This window comes from Phocoena sinus, chromosome 1 (assembly GCF_008692025.1).
Source record: "Phocoena sinus isolate mPhoSin1 chromosome 1, mPhoSin1.pri, whole genome shotgun sequence".
In the NCBI taxonomy this organism is placed as follows: Eukaryota; Metazoa; Chordata; class Mammalia; order Artiodactyla; family Phocoenidae; genus Phocoena; species Phocoena sinus.
This window is the reverse complement of record NC_045763.1, coordinates 91,208,579-91,222,966: the sequence shown is the minus strand read 5'-3', so window position 1 is coordinate 91,222,966 and position 14,388 is coordinate 91,208,579. Positions and strand designations below refer to the sequence as shown.

The 14,388-nt window shown below is 36.9% G+C and overlaps 1 protein-coding gene across 1 annotated transcript in view; it reads left to right on the top strand.

Moving 5' to 3' along the window:
* OLFM3 (olfactomedin 3) overlaps window positions 1-14,388 on the top strand; it is a 195,225-nt gene that overhangs the window by 73,011 nt on the left and 107,826 nt on the right. The gene's annotated exons all lie outside the window — the stretch shown is intronic.

The window sequence follows — 14,388 nt, the reverse complement described above, 5'->3', positions numbered from 1 at the left end:
GGCTGGGCCCACGGGCCATGGCCGCTGGGCCTGTGTGTCCGGAGCCTGTGCTCTGCAAGGGAGGCCACAACAGTGAGAGGCCCGCATACCGCAAAAAAAAAAAAAAAAAAAGAAAAAAAAATCACTGAGATCTTAACATTTGATTTAACTCTGAAACATACTAACCTCTCCTCCCACTGCACATAATATTGTACTATCAAATTATAAAAAAAACATAAATAGCTGAAAAATCATCTGGATGATTTTATATTTAACAAAGAATGTAAATATATTGTACTGCTTTCCTGTTTGTGATTCCTTTAGACATGTTATTCAACATTAAATCATTCTTAGCTCAGTGAAGCATTTTTCGTCAAACTAAACCTAAAATGTATTAAAGTTTTCACTTGATCTTTTTTATAACTCTTTGATGCCCCTGATATTGTACTATCTAGCTTACATATTTAGTTTGTTCACATGTCTTTTTTGCTATAGGAATAATTAGTATACACTCCGTATAGGTATACTCAGTATATATTCACTATATAGCTATGTATACTCAGTATACAGCTTAATATCTAGCTCATAGTAGGTGCTTTATAATAAATCAATTACTCAGATCTCTCAGTCATAAAAACTCTTCAATATTAATGATTTATTTTTTATGACAACATTCAGTCAGCTCTGACAGTCAGTACAGATTTGAGCCAATTTGTTGCCTTGAATATCTATAAAAAATAATACAAAATATGAAAATACTAATAGTTCTTAGGAATTGAAAGGTAATCATCATCAACAAAAACTTCAATTGCTCTCAATATATTATATTTAGTAACGCAGGAAATTTAACTATGTATATATTTCAAAAGTATTGTCAACAATCATGAAAACTGAAAATTCAGCCAGCCAGAATGCCAATTCCTCAACTAACCTCTCCTTGTGATACTAACTCTCCGAGATCATCTCCAGAATTATAAAAAGGAAGGGACACTATACTTACCTCAGAGAGATAGAGTGAGAATTAAATGAAGTAATATCTCAGACAGAGGAGCTTGAACTTGGAAGTCAGATAGACCTAAATTTAAAATCCATTATGTCACACCTCTCAAGGTCTCTGCATCCTCACTTGGAAGAGGAGGATGGCAATATCTATCTTTGAAAGTCTGTTTGGACTTTTAAAGATAAAGTATGTCAAAGTGGGGCTTCCCTGGTGGCGCAGTGGTTGAGAGTCTGCCTGCCAACGCAGGGGACACGGGTTCGTGCCCCAGTCCGGGAGGATCCCACATGCCGCGGAGCGGCTGGGCCCGTGAGCCATGGCCGCTGGGCCTGTGCGTCCGGAGCCTGTGCCCCACGACGGGAGAGGCCACAACAGTGAGAGGCCCGTGTACCGCAAAAAAAAAAAAAAAAAAGTATGTCAAAGTATCTGATATAAAGTAAACATTCAATGCATAGTAACTATTACTGGAAAAGTAATGACCCAGAATAAAAATGTTTAAAAAATATTTCCACTGTTTTTTTAAATTAGAAATATTTTTGATCTGTGAATCACTGTTCCCAGTTGTGTAACTGCCTAAAAGTCAATTCAGCCTTTATGTCTCAGTTTCCCACATATACAATAAGAATAATAATAACCAGTGCTTTGTACCTCTCAGAGTTGCTGAAAGGATCAAATGAGGCAATACAAATGAAAGCTCTTTGAAAAGTGGTGTTATTAATAGCTGTGCTAATACTCATAATAATTTAATAGCACAGATAAATCTGGCATTAATTCACAACAATGGGTCATCTTATTGAGGACATTACAATGATCTATTTTCAGGATAGAAAGTTCCCAATGAATTGGCAAGTATATAGAAATAGACTTCTGAAAGGATGTCAAAGCTGGAACATCCTCAATTTTGTGTGTTTCCAGCTATAGGAAGTGAAACTATTCTACCTTGCAAAGATAATTATTACTTTATTTTAATATTCATCAATTTCTCCATGTTTTGAATATTTGCCAACTTCTTTTCTAGGAAGGGTTTTGAGCTATTTCTAAGAGAGGAGGGTTATTGTGTTTTTAGTTCTGTCAAATGATTATGATCATTATCTTTAAGTTTTTCAAGAGTAGAGAATCAAGCTTTAAAAAATAAGCATGAATTTTAAGACAAAGTGTTTCACTGTTTAATGGCATACTTCATCATTTACCTTAAGACAACAGAAACTTCTTTTTCAGTGCCTTTTACTTGTTTTAAAGATGATTTCTTTCAGACAGTTCAGATCTTAAGAGAATTACAGTGTAAAATTTATTCAAAGCAAATTTTCAAAAAGACATTATTTTAAAAGTAATAATTCCAGCTGGTTAAATGAAGAACACCAAAAAAATTTGAGTATTTTCTGTACCCTGACAGCATACTGGCCCAATTGTACATAAAATATTGATATTTACGTCTATTCCTTGCCACTTAAAAATCAAATTGACTTTCTTTTATACAACTTTGTATTTTAACACGTTCTATTAATTATCAACATGTATTGTGTACGTAGAATGCACACAGCGTACCATGTATAGTGAACCTACTTTATGTAATGTTTCTATGTGCATAATTTTTGGAATTCTTAAAATTGTTAATGTTTGATGACTTTAGTAGGCCAAGTGAGTAATAAAATCAAGATTAAAAAGTAGTGTCCTTATACATAGTACATAGTGATGAATAATCCAAACATTAGCCAAACTGTCAAGCATTTAAATTACTATTCTAAAAAGAAATTTCCCAATCTCTCTTCTTTTTAACTGTATTAAATGTTGTATTAGTTTGCCAGGGCTACTGTAACAAAATAAGAAAGTGGGTGGCTTAAACAACAGATATTTATTTTCTCAAAGTTCTGGAGGCTAGAAGTCCAAGATGAAGGTGTCAGTAGGTTTGGTTTCTTGTGAGGCCTTTCTCCTTAGCTTGCTGATCGCTTACTTCCTGCTGTGTCCTCACATTGTCTTTCCTCTATACATGCACATACCTGTGTCCATCCATATGCCCTCTTATTATTAAAAAAAAAAGTCATACTGGATATAGGCCCACCCAAATGACCTCGTTTTACCTTAACTACTTCTTGCATTTCCAAATACACTCACATTCTGACATACTGAGGGTTAGGACTCCAATATGCTAATGTATATAAAGGATAGAGTAAAGGATCATTTAGTAACTTTGTTGTGGATAATTTTTGGAAAATTGGAATAAGGTTTAATTATAACCATTTTCCCACAAATGTTGAACAGTCAAAAATGTTCAATGGTTTTGTAAAAATCCCACAAGGAAAATCCTGTAGGAATATTTATCAAATTCCTACAAAAGAAGGCAAAGCAGGAGCTCCTAAGATTAAATGTAAAAGGTGGTGGGGATGATGGAAAATCACACAGAAAACAGTAAATAGTTTAACTACATACAATAAAAATTTTTCATATGCAAAAATTTGAGAAGCAAAATGGTGGACAATATTGGTTATAGTGGACCATTATTTGTTACAAAAGCTTATACAGATAATAAAAATCCTTATCTTCAGAGTTGAAAGAAGTAATGATAGGACTGAATAAAGAAAACTAAACAAAATTAAAGACAATCTACAGAATGGGAGAAAATATTTGCAGATGATGTGACCAACAAGGGATTATTCTCCAAAAAATACAAACAGCTCATACTGCTCAGTATCAAAAATACAAACAACCTAATCAAAAAAATGGACAGAAGATCTAAATAGACGTTTCTCTAAAGAAGACACACAGATGGCCAAGAGGCACACTAAAAGATGCTCAACATTGCTAATTATTAGACAAATGCAAATCAAAACAACAATGAGTAGTTTTAACCGGTCAGAATGGCCATCATCAAAACGTCTACAAATAATAAATGCTGGAGAGGATGTGGAGAAAAGGGATACACTGTTGGTGGGAATGTAAATTGGTACAGCCACTATGGAGAACAGTATGGAGGTTCCTTAAAAAATTAAAAACAGAGCTACCATATGATCCTGCAATTCTACTCCTGGGCATATATCTGGAGAAAACCATGATTCAAAAAGATACATGCACCCCAATGTTCACTGCAGCACTATTTACGATAGCCAAGACATGGAAGCAACCTAAACGTCTGTCAACATATGAATGGATAAAGAAGATGTGGTATGTACATACAATGGAATGTTACTCAGCCATAAAAAAGAATGAAATAATGCCATTTGCAGCAACATGGATGGACCTAGAGATGATCATACTAAGTGAAGTCAGTCAGAAAGACAAATATCATACGATATTGCTTACACAAGAAATCTTAAAAAAAAAAGTGATACAAATGAACTTATATACAAAACAGAAAGAGTCTCACAGACATAGAAAACAAATTTGCATTACCAAAGGGGAAAGTGGGAGGGATAAATTAGGAGTTTGGGATTAACAGATACACACTACTATATATAAAATAGATAACCAACAAGGACCTACTGTATAGCACAGGGAACTATAACCTATAAGTAAAAGAATCTGAAAAAGAATATATATATATATTATATATATTCAGTTACATATATTATATATATAATATACATATAACTGAATCACTTTGCTATATACCTGAAACTAATACAACTTTGTAAATCAACTATACTCCAATAAAATTTTTTTAATTAAAAAAAATAAGAAAAATGTAAAAAAGCATTTAACAAACATGTGAAGTAAAGCAGAATAACATTCAATATTACTTGCAATCAAAGATTTGTGTATGTGTGTGTTTAAAAGCCTTGCAAATGGCTCGAATCCATTACTGCTAATGGGTAAAGAAACTGCATGAGTTGAATCAACTCCAACTTGTGTCTGAAGCCACAGAATTCTTGGTCATCTTTCCTCCAAGAATTCTGCTTCCTGAAAGTGGAAGCAACAAGGGGTTGGGACTATTTGGCACAGATTGGTCATACCATTGTAATGGGTAATGGAAAACCAGCCCAGCCTATGCAGGACACCTATGCAGGACACCTGTTTGGGGAGGGGCAGGGTGGGGTGGGGACAGTGGGCTAGAAGGACACCTTCCAATGCACAAGATGCCCAGGACCCTGGCTCCCTGGTAAATCACAGCACCAGCAGAATGAATGCTGATCACCTCTCTTTGCTTGCATGTTGGAATGCCTACCCACGTGCAAGGTGGGAAGCTCCACTCCAAGAAAATGCACAGGCACACTCCTTGCTACTCAGGGGGCAAACTACCAGCTTAAAAGTGAGAGCCTCGGAAGAGAAGTATGACATTACCTAAGAGCTTGTTAGAAATGCAAATTCATGGGCCCAATGTGCTGAATCAGAATCAGTGGAGAAGGGGCCTAAGAAATTGTGTTTTAGCAAGTTCTCAAAGTGATTCTTACACACATTAAAGTTTGAGAACAAATGTTGCAAAAGAAACCCAAAGCTGACTGACCCTGCATTTCTGCCCCCTGTGCATGAGGGCCTGACTCTGACCATAAAAGCAAAAGGGTTAGCGGTTTCAAAATGGTAGAAACTGAGAAAAAAACAAAAATAAATCCACCACCTATCAGCCATTTAGCCACCTCTCACATCAAGACATGAATGAATAGTCCATCTTTTATAAATTTGCTTAGTTTTGAGTGAGAAAATGTCTTTATGCCATTGGAGAAAAAAAGGAATTCATTTATTTAGTAGAATGGCACTACAAACGCATGTTTGCATCAAAATAATCAAACCACTATCCATCAAGATACAGAAAAAAAAGTGCAGAGATTTAAGGATATTTGCTTCCCTTTAACTTTAGTAGCAGAAGCAGGATTATTCTCATGCTCCTGATAATACTTATGCAACAGGATGCTGGGGGGGTCTGGGGACGTGATGCATGGACCTTCAAGAACTCCTCAAGCTGTACCATCTTCTCAGCTGGGTAAGAAAAAAATGCTCGCTGTTTCAAACTACTGCTTCATGAGGGTTGGGAAGGGCGGGAGAGGTTGGAGTGGCGCGGACGATATCAGTTCTTATGGTGGAAGCTCTGAACCTAGGGTCTGGAAATAGTGGCATAACCAAGCTTAGGCTGGCATGGGTAGTGATGCGCCTGAATGCATCACCTCTCCACCTACTTTTCCAAGGTCCTACTTGGACTCCTCTCACAAAGGGATGCCCATGGTCTACATGCAGCATACTGGAGTTAGGAAACTGCAAAAAGTTGTGGAAAGATGAGAGGTTGGAAGGAAGCCAGGTACGACCAGGTATTTTCCCCGTGGCTCCCTCCACATGCACGTTTTACAAGACCTTCACCTCAGTCACGATGCTCCTAGTGCCTTGACGCCAGGCTCAGGAGCCTACTTTCACCAGATGTTGTACATCCGGCCATCCGAAGACGGTGATTTCGACAAAGTTCCGGGCGTTAACTGTGTCCACCGTCAACGGGGCCAGGCTCATCCACTCCATTTTTGGAACTATGGCTCGGTCTGGGCCGAAGAGCAAGTCAGCTAGCCATGCCTCCAGGTAAAACAACACTGGGTTTCTCAGTTCCTGCACAGGAAACCACCATGGCCAGGTGTGAATCCCTGATGGCAGAAGTGGTAACCCCAGCAGCCCATCTCCCCTGGTGGGCGTCGTCCTTCCGTACCCGCGGGCCTCAGTGGCACCTGCGTCCATCGTCAGGCTCCAACCAGCAGCCCGGGAGAGAGGTCATGATGAGCAGCCTCGTGGGACTTGGGGAAGTGCATAGCCCAGGCCTTTTAAGATTTCCGGTTGGGCCCGCCCCTCTCCGAATCTCTTCTTATGGTCAAATGTGTTTTTGTATCTACACTCCTTGAGTATATGTGTATATAACGTCTATGCTTTTGCTTTAGACCATTTGAAAACTTTTTTGTTGTTTGACCACTACAGTAGATTAAAGGCTGAAAGGAGTCCCACGTAGGGTTTCACCCTTCAGCTATTAAACACTGTCAGCATTAAATCCTGTCACTTGATCCCTGCTTTAGCCTATTCGCACCCCTGAGCGATTTCTGGCATCATAGTTTATTGGAAGTGATACCTGTGGTGGTACAGGTGACTGGAATATCACTCCAAAGTAATGAGCTAACTCAATTCTATCGAAATAGTATTCTAAAAACTGGGTAGTCAGGGATGGACGACTGGTCAGGTTAAATCCTGAGCTTGTGACTCAGTCCAGTTTAACAATTATTTTTGGATGCCAGACACTGCCATCCAACAAGCAATACTGAGATAGCAGTGTTGTTATCAAATATATAGAACATGGTCATTATTCTCAATCATGCACCCCAGTGTATTTGGAGGAGTCTTACATTTAAACAGACAATTTCAAAAATAGTGGGATAAACACTAAGAAGCTGGGTATGGCAGCATGCTGTGGGAGCAAGTGATAGAAAACCCAGTTCAGACAAAGGCATCAAGAATGACTTCATGATGATGCATCAGGGGGGCAGACCTGAAGGATAACTAAGAGCTATTAGATGTCAGTTCACTACAATATGTAATAAGCAATTTATTTAATTATGTGTATCTCACTTTTTTTCTGAAAAGGAAATAATATTGGTAATGTACAGCTTCCTTGGAAAATATTAACAAAAAATAATGGGAATTCTTTATGAGGGTATCACTGTAAATATTTAGTTTCATATGTTTGGTTTTCAGCTTTTTGCCTCTAGTCTTAACTCAATATACAAGGAATATATTTGGACATATATTCACTGTGCGTCCTGTGAGCAATGTCTAGATTTACTAATGTTTTGGTCTTTCCTAGTCCCCTTTTTTAATATTTATTCATCCACTTCATTTCTTCTCCTGAAGCATTTAACTCATTTTATTCAGCTGCTAAATTTTCAGATGATCTCCAATCCTAACGGTGATGGAGGTATTGCTTTGTATTACTACTTAATGGTCTTGGGGAATCAGTATTTTTGACAGTTAACTATTGGGTATTGATGTGTGTGTGTGTATAAGATTTTTAGGATTAAGAATTGAACTTGTAACCTCTTGATGCCAATAGTTACTACATGATGGTCCTGACATCATTTCCTTCACCTGAGTACTCCAAATGTCAATGTCAATTGTCAATGAAAAACAATGTTAGCTGTAAAGTGGCAGTTGGGTCTTTTATAATCTGCAAAAGTAAATAATGCTAAACATCCCATTCATAAACTAGCATTATATAAAGTTCATGTCTTTTATTTCAATCCAGGCTTTAAATATCTTCTGCTGATTGGCAATAGTAATATTCCTTTTCCAAGAAGTGAAATTGTTCTTTAAAATTCTTGGCTTCTTGTCTGTTGAGGGAGTTTAAGTCCCAAATTATTTAATACAGATTTAGTAACCTCAAACTTTGCTGATCCAGCTTCCTCTTAACCTTTCCATTAAACTGTCTGATGTGGAAAATCAATAGCTGCAGTTACATAATCTGTAGCCTTTCATGAGAGGGAAGATGGTGCAATTATGACTAAGCCAGATATATAATTATTTCTTTATATCCTAACTAAAGTTAGAAAGCTAAACTTGGAATACTGCTTTAAAAATTGCATTGCTCCTAAAACACTTTCAAGACTTTCAAATCAGAAGGCCTTCCCACTAATTAATCTTCAGATTGGCATTATAATGTGTTAGCAGGGAGAAGGTAGCACTTTCAGTGGAATCTTTGCTTTGAAATTTCATACTTTTTATAGTTAGTGATAGGAGAAACCCTGAAGAGAATAAATGAAAGTGAAATTTTACTTTGTAGCTCCTTCACTTTTAGTTTCAGCTCCTTTCCTGTTTTTGGTACGCTACTCTCTCAAAGCTATTGCTCTCAGACAGCTTACAACTAACCCCTTTTAAATTTTAATTTACAATGACTTTTTAAAAGGTACTTGTTTTAGCAGATCTTGAAGATCTAATAAATATTTAATGGAGGAAATCTGAATTATCACGGAAGGTAGCAGGTAAGAGACTGTGGGTAGAGGGTAGCATCTGGATTTTATACCACATCTGAAAATACAAGGTTTGATGTACCTCAACTGTATAGTTATTTCTTTTTCACTGTAGGCATCCCCATGGCTTTCTCAACCTCTGCCCTAAATTCCTTTAGCCAACAGATTCATCTCTGCTGCATTGCTTCAGTAAGTAAGAGTGCAGACCATGAAATCGGATAGATATGAGTTCAAACCCCAAGTCCTCCATTAAGAAACTCTTGCCTTTGGGCATTTTGCTTTACATCTCTAACCCTCAACTTCCTCATCTTTGAAGCAAGGATAACTGTAAAACTTACTTTCTAGGGTTGTTGTAAAGATTAAATGAGTGGTACCTGGGGCTCAGGCATGTTGAAGACCCTCTGAGAAGCCATGCTGAATGTGCCTCAATCTGCTTACACAAGGGATGGAGACAGGAGTATTTATCCCCTGGCTTAGGTCTCCCATTAGTTAAGATTTGCAGTGTTTAACTCCTTGCATTTCCAGATTTGCACATATATAAGTCCAAATGTCAGAGTGGGTTTGCGTAGGCATTCCAAAGGAGTAGAGAAGCCCCAAGGCAGGAAAACCATAAAAGTCACGTGATGCATCCTAGAAAACATGCTGTCAAGTTATATGTGCACAGTTCATTACCAGAGCAATAACTAGAGTAAATATATGGGCCAAGAGAACATCAAGCAGAACCAAGGGGTGTTCAGTAAACCCCCTTTCTCTTCTGGCTGAGGGCCTGTCATGCCTCATTGCCAAAGCTTCACTACTGGTGATATTTTTAATAGTAATAACATACATTCAATATGCAAATAACAATACAACGTGAACTTTTAAATAAAACATCTTTTGAAATTATCTAGCTAAGGTTAGAGATTCAAAATATGGAAGAGAGTTCAAGGAAGCAACCTGAAATTGTACAGTTCAGTGTAATATGAAGACTCAAATAAATCTCTAGAGACTCAAATTAAAATCTTCCCTTGGCAACTACAGACTGCTGCTTTTGCATTGGCTCCTTAATCTGATTTAGCCTGTATTTACTCTTAAGAACTGGGCAATTACAGTCTTCTTCTTCTTTTTTTTTTACATTAGCTACTCAAAACAGTAACTGTGTCTGTATCTCCTCACTCACTGTCTTTTTACAATAAGTGCTCAATTAGTATTTGGTACCCACTTGACAACCTTGGAGGACTACTGTGAAGTTAAAATTGGGTAACTAGTGTAAAAATAAACCTCACAGCATATTAATTTCACTTTTCCTTCCATTGTATTATAATTAAGTAGGTAGACATATCAACAGAGTCCTTAAAGTAAATCGTTTTTCTCCCTACCAACGGCTAATAACACATCCACATAATTCCAGTCATTTATCTGTTTCACCACAGAGCCTGAATTTGCCAGGAGGTCTCAACTCATAGTTCCAGATTTGAGTGCTGGTCTTCTGGTATTGATTCTCCTGGGTTATTTTTTTCTCCATTTAAATTAAAAATCCCATTCTAATATGCTTCTACCCTTTCCTCCTATAATATATTCAATTGCTATTTACCAAATATAACTCTATGTATTTCAAGTGGCAGTAAATTATACTTTCGCCCTGCCTATATAATATGTTCTATTGCTATTTACCAAATATAACTTTATATATTTTAAGTTGCAGGAGATTTATGCCTTCACTCTGCCAGATATTTGCTTCTGTTTTGTTCAAAGAATACCCACTGAGTTCCTGAGTAAATCATTGACTAGATTTATAATGCCTCTACTCACAGGGCAGCTATGCATGAAGTAATAACGAGATTCATAAAATATTACCATTATGAGTTGCTATGCCATTGTATTGCTTTCCTTTCAAATATTTTGACACCACAATGTCAATAGCTCTATAGTGTGAACATCCTTTCTGGATTGTGCCTGAAAAAAAATTGCTCACCGGAATTCTAAGTTCCCCCAAAGCATCACTGAATCTTAGTTTTGACTAAATGCTGCGTATCAGAAGCTTTAAATATATCAGTTATGTAATTTGGAAATAGGGGTGATTTCTATCAGGGATTTAGACACAACTTTGCTCCCTCATCAAAAAGAATTTTAAAGTACTAATTTTGCATTGTGCTATTTCAGGGTTTGTATAAAGAGAATTATTTAAATATGGTCCTAAACCCTCAGAACTTCACAATCTAATAAAACACTGGCAAGAAAAAAACATAAAAAGACATGTAAAATGCTAACCAGAGAAGAAAGGCAAGAAAGTGACACAGTTGACCATGATTTTAAGTTTAGTTCATGCATATATGTTTTGTAATTTATATTGTTGATAAATTTTTAAGGACAAAATGCTGAAATTTATACTGTTTACAGTCCATTCAGAATGTATTTTTACATTATAGGTACTCAATCAACTGTAGAGTTGAAGCTTCTTTGGGACAAGGGATGAGAAAAGAACATTATGCAGCAAGATCAGATATGGTCTTCCTCAAAAATGCTCTTCTCTCATGGTGCAAAGGACCTCACTGGATGATTCTATATTTTACCTGGACATCAGGTCTGTCTTTAAAGACATCTATCTTAGCTCAGAGGATCGTTAACAGTTTCCAAACTAATATATATCCTTTTTATTACAAATCTTTTAATGACCCCAAAGCAATCTTTTGAGAAAAATAACCTATGAACCTACATACAAAATAACAATCTACCAATACTTGAATTTAAAAACTTATGACTTGGTGCAGCCACTATGGAGAAGAGTATGGAGGTTCCTTAGAAAACTAAAAATAGAATTACCATATGATCCAGCAATCTCATTCCTGGGCGTATATCCAGAAAAAATGAAAACTCTAATTTGAACAGATACATGCACCCCAATGTTCACAGCAGCACTCTTTACAACAGCCAGGAAATGGAAGCAACCTAAATGTCCACTGACAGAGGAATGGATAAAAGAAGATGTGGTGTGTGTATATATATATATGTCCTAAACCCTAGAACCTGTTAATGTTGCCTTATTTGGAAAAAGGATATTTGCAGATATAATTAAGTTAAGGATCTTAGATGACATAGATATATAGATATATGATGGAATATTACTCAGCCATTAGAAAGAAATAAATAATTCCATTTGCAGCAACATGGATGGACCTAAAGATTGTCATACTAAGTGAAGTCAGACAAAGAAAGACAAAAATCATATGATATCACTTATATGTGGAATCTAAAAATATGATACAAATGAACTTATTTACAAAACAGAAATAGACTCACAGACATAGAAAACAAACTTATGGTTACCAAAGGGTAAAGAGGGGGGAGGGATAAATTAGGAGTTTGGGATCAACAGACACACACTACTACAGATAAAGCAGATAAATAACAAGGACATACTATATAGTACAGAGCACTATATATTCAATATCTTGTAATAACCTATAATGGAAAAGAATCTGAAGGTGTTGCTGTACACTTGTGTTGATCTACACAACATTGTGAATCAACTATACTTCAATTAAAAAATTAAAACTAAAAGTATAACAAAAAATTGAAAAATTAAAAAAACATAACTAATATAATTGAGATATATAAGACAACAATAATGAAATGATGCCTTTCAATATTAAAAGACATAGTTAAGTAACCAGATGCTTTAACATACTTATGTAATCATCATAAGTGTGAGAGTTACAAATGAAGATTAATCAAGAGTGTAGTATATGGGCTTCCCTGGTGGCGCAGTGGTTGAGAGTCCGCCTGCCGATGCAGGGGATGCGGGTTTGTACCCCAGTCCGGGAAGACTCCACATGCCATGGAGCGGCTGGGCCCGTGAGCCATGGCCACTGAGCCTGCGTGTCCGGAGCCTGTGCTCCACAACGGGAGAGGCCACAACAGTGAGAGGCCCGCGTACCACAAAAAAAAGAGTGTAGTATGGACAACTCACATATTATTATCAACAAAACACACTGGATTAACTAGCAGGCAATTTAAAAAATGGTGAAAAATCTTGGTAAAGTTCCAAACCAAACAAAATACATTCTTCTTTCAATTTACATGGTGAATATATTACTGGAAAACTCAGTTTATATTAAAAGCATGCCAAAACATTTTCCAGTTATACAGAAATAGTGCTATTTCTAGGATCAAATAATTACAACCAGGATTTTTGCCTATATTAATACCTATTAAACATTTGGAATGTCTTGAGGGCTCCAGAATTTTTTTTTTAAATCAAGGAGTGTCCTTCGATCTGAAAGACCTGTGGCCTATTGTTGGCTAGCCGCTTAAAGCCATCAGAATTTCTGAGTGTGTTCCCACAGATGTCCCATAGGTGAAAGCAAAGAAGCCCTGGGGCAGGAAGTGAGAGACACCTTGTACAGCTGAATGGAGGCAGCAGATCCACAGCAATGGCTGAAGAAAACAGTAGGCAGAGCAGAAAGAGGGCACAAAATTTGTCTGATACACTCCTATTTTAGTTCCCAGCGCTGCTGTAACAAATTACCACAAACTTGATGGCTCAAAATAACAAAAATGTATTCTCTCACAGTTCTGGAAGCCAAAAGTCTGAAACCAAGGTATGAACAATCCTCTGAAACCTCTAGAGGAAACCCCATTTCTTGGCTCTTCCAGCTTCAAGTGGCTCCAGGCAGTCCTTGGCTTGTTGCTGCATCACTCAGATCTCTGCTTCTGTGGTCACACTGCCTCCTCTTCTCTGTTTGTCTCCTTATTAGGACACTTGTCATTGGATTTAAGGCCCACCTGGATAATCCAGGATGATCTCATCTACGATCCTTAACTTAATTAAATCGGCAAATATCCTTTTTCCAAATAAGGCAGCATTAACAGGTTCTAGGATTTAGGACATGAACATATCTTGGGTATATTCATTCAACTCACTACAACCTTTTTCCATTCCAGGCTGCTGTTCTGTCATGCCTCATTGTATCAACCAAAAACACTTCTACAGATATCCAAAACACATTAATGTGTGCAGTATTACACCACTGAGAGCCACCTAGCCTGGCTAGTTTTCCCGTGTATGACTTCTTCTAACAAAAGGAGGAAAGCTATTCAAGAGCACATTTCATTACTTTCTCCCACTATTTTCCGATGTAGACTGGACTGCTTTTCATAATGTCAGCCTTGACTGTTTTAGTTACAGATGTTCTTCTAGTGCTAATACATGGCACAATCAAGAACAGCAAGGAAGTTGAGAAAGGATTGGATTTTGCCTACTGAGTCCTGGTCAAATCACTTAAACTAAGACTAATTTTTCTGCATCTGTAAAATGAGGATTAAAGTTTTTCCCTCACAGTCATGTGCAATGATTAAATTATGCAGACAAATCCGTTTTAAACATGTAGAAGACAATGTAAAAATAAATGAATTTGAGTGTTAGATTTTGAATCATATCTTCATATTTGGTGGGGAAAGCAAATTCTAAGTAGACTGATTTTGCAAATATTAAATATATTTTCATCTAACATTTTT